The sequence below is a fragment of the Psammomys obesus genome, unplaced genomic scaffold (genome assembly GCF_907164565.1).
Source record: "Psammomys obesus unplaced genomic scaffold, mPsaObe1.curated_primary_1811, whole genome shotgun sequence".
Taxonomy (NCBI): Eukaryota; Metazoa; Chordata; class Mammalia; order Rodentia; family Muridae; genus Psammomys; species Psammomys obesus.
In genome coordinates, this window is record NW_026596095.1 from 25,542,320 (window position 1) to 25,544,782 (window position 2,463).

The following is a 2,463-nucleotide window of genomic DNA, read 5'->3' on the forward strand; positions in this document are numbered from 1 at the left end:
TGGATGTATGTGTACCACATGTGTGCCTGATGTTTATGGAGATCAGAAATGGTTTTGGATCCCCTGGAGTTATGGAGGGCTGTGAGCCACCCTGTGGGCACTGGGAGATGAACCTGTGTAAGAGGAGTGTGTGTTCCTAACCACTGAGCCATCTTTCTAGCCCCTTTCTTCCTGTTAGAGGCAAGGTCGCTCCCGGAACCCAGAGTTCACTCATTGGCTAGAGGGCTGACCAGCAAGCGCTAGGGAGACTCCTGTCTCTGCTACTCAAGCTTACAACCACATGTCTCCTTTTGTTTGGGTGCTGGGAATTAAAATAAGAGTGTATCACCCATCAATTAAAAACAGCTTGCTCTAAAACTTAATGGCCTAAAACAATAAGCATTTATTATCAATTTCTGTGGGCCAGAAAGGCAGGAGCAGCTTGCCTCACCTCTAAATCCATCCATCGTGCTGTTCCAGTCATGAAGCTGTCGGAGGCTGGCGTCATCAGAAGGCCTGACTGAGGATGGCAGGTCTGCTTCACACAGTCTTGGTGAGTTTGTGCTGCTTCCTGGTGGGAATTTTCCACCATTCCCAACCTGCGACTCTCCTTGGTACTGTTTGAGTGTCCTCATGACAAGGCAGTGGCTTCCTCCATAGGGAGTAATAGAAAGCCCCCCTAAGTGGAAGGACGGGTGAGCCTTCTACAGAGACAGCGCTGTGTTAACAGCGCCCCCTGTTGGCTGCATGGATCACTTTCCATACATGCTGGTAGGGGGCTGAGGACGATGGAGGTGGCTGGTTTTTACAGTCTGTTCTCCAGTCCCCAGTGATTCCTGTCCATACGCAAAACATACTCATCCTTTTAGCGCTTAGTCCAGAATTCCATTATTAGCTGGGTCCAGAGGCAGATGAGACCCTCTAAGGATTAGTTCCTTCAGGGTATCATCAGTCCCTCTACACCGGGACTAGAGACATCTTCAGCCGGGGCTCAGTGGCACACTGTGGGAGGCAGAGGCGGGTGGATCTCTGTGAGTTCGAGGCCAGCCTGGTCTACAAAGTGAATCCAGGACAACCAAGACTACCTAGAGAAACCCTGTTGAGAGAGAGAGAGAGAGAGAGAGAGAGAGAGAGAGAGAGAGAGAGACAGACAGACAGACAGACAAACAGAGGTGGGGGGGTGGGTCTTCGGACCCTGCTGCTCTGACACAGAGCTATGCACATGCGTAGAATGGCTGCTGTTTCCCATTTTGAGTGGGAAAGAGGAGGCAGTTTGAAGTCCAACCACACAAATGCTGGAAATGCTCTCATTAGAGCTCAAACGGACCGTTCTGGGAGTGTTATCCATAGCTGTAAGACCCAGGATTTTTGTTTTGCCGTTTGATCCGCTCCCTCCATTCAAGGTAACATGTATTTTTTACAGTGGAGAGGTACCCCTTCCTCTCTTTCCTGTCGGTTAAAGTTTGTGCATCTGAGGGTGGGTTTTTGTTTTGATGTCTTATGGTTTCTGTCTCTTCACTTCAGCCTTAGAGAGTTTCTGGCATTGTGTGTGTCCCAGACTTCGCACACTGCCTGCACAAGGCTTGTAGGCGTGATTGGTTCCTATAGGCAAAAGGTTGAAAGAGCTGAGGACAATGCACTTAGGTTTTGTAGGAGCACTGTGGTTCTCTGAAGTATTGGCTAAACATTTTCTAAACTGTGAAAACAGACGTCAAAGCCAGTTACCTCCGGCCACGCTTTTACGAGCTGACCTTTGACCGAAAGCTCTTCCGCTTACAAGCCTGTCACCTGAACACTCTCACAGTCAGGTAGTCTTAGGTCTTTTCTGTTTGACAGTTCTTCCTCAGTTCACCCACACCTCTCCCTTACTGCTATAAGGAGAAAGAAGAATCCAAACAGCCCATCTAACACTGCCAGGAAATCTCAGCTACATCACCCGGTTCTGTAGATGCATTTGTGTGTGGGTACGCGGACATAGGTGATGGAGGCCAGAGGAGAACCAGGTCTCTCTGTCTCTCTGTCTCTAATGGAATAAATTCTTTTTGGCGTACAGTTCTAGAGGGGGAGTCCACAGCGATGAAGAAAGCATGGCATGGCAGTTTGTTGTGTTTTTCTGAGATATTCACTAGCCTGGAACTCACCAAGTGGGCCAGGCCGGCTGGCCAGCAGACTCCAGGGACCTGTCTGTCTCTGTCTCTGCCTTCACACTATTACAGTGACAAGTGTAAGTCACCATGTCTGGCTTTTTTTTTTTTAAGATTTTATTTTTTATTATTTATACAACATTCTGCCTGCATATCAGATCTTACTATAGATGGTTGTGAGCCACCATGTGGTTGCTGGGAAGTGAACTTGAAAGATCCCCGGAGGGTATCTTCCGTCAGAGAGACCCCCTCCCAAGGAACAATGAGGCCATTTGGATGCAAACAGCAAGAGACTTTTATTTTGATACACGGGTACCCGGGGCAGCAAGGTCACTCGGGA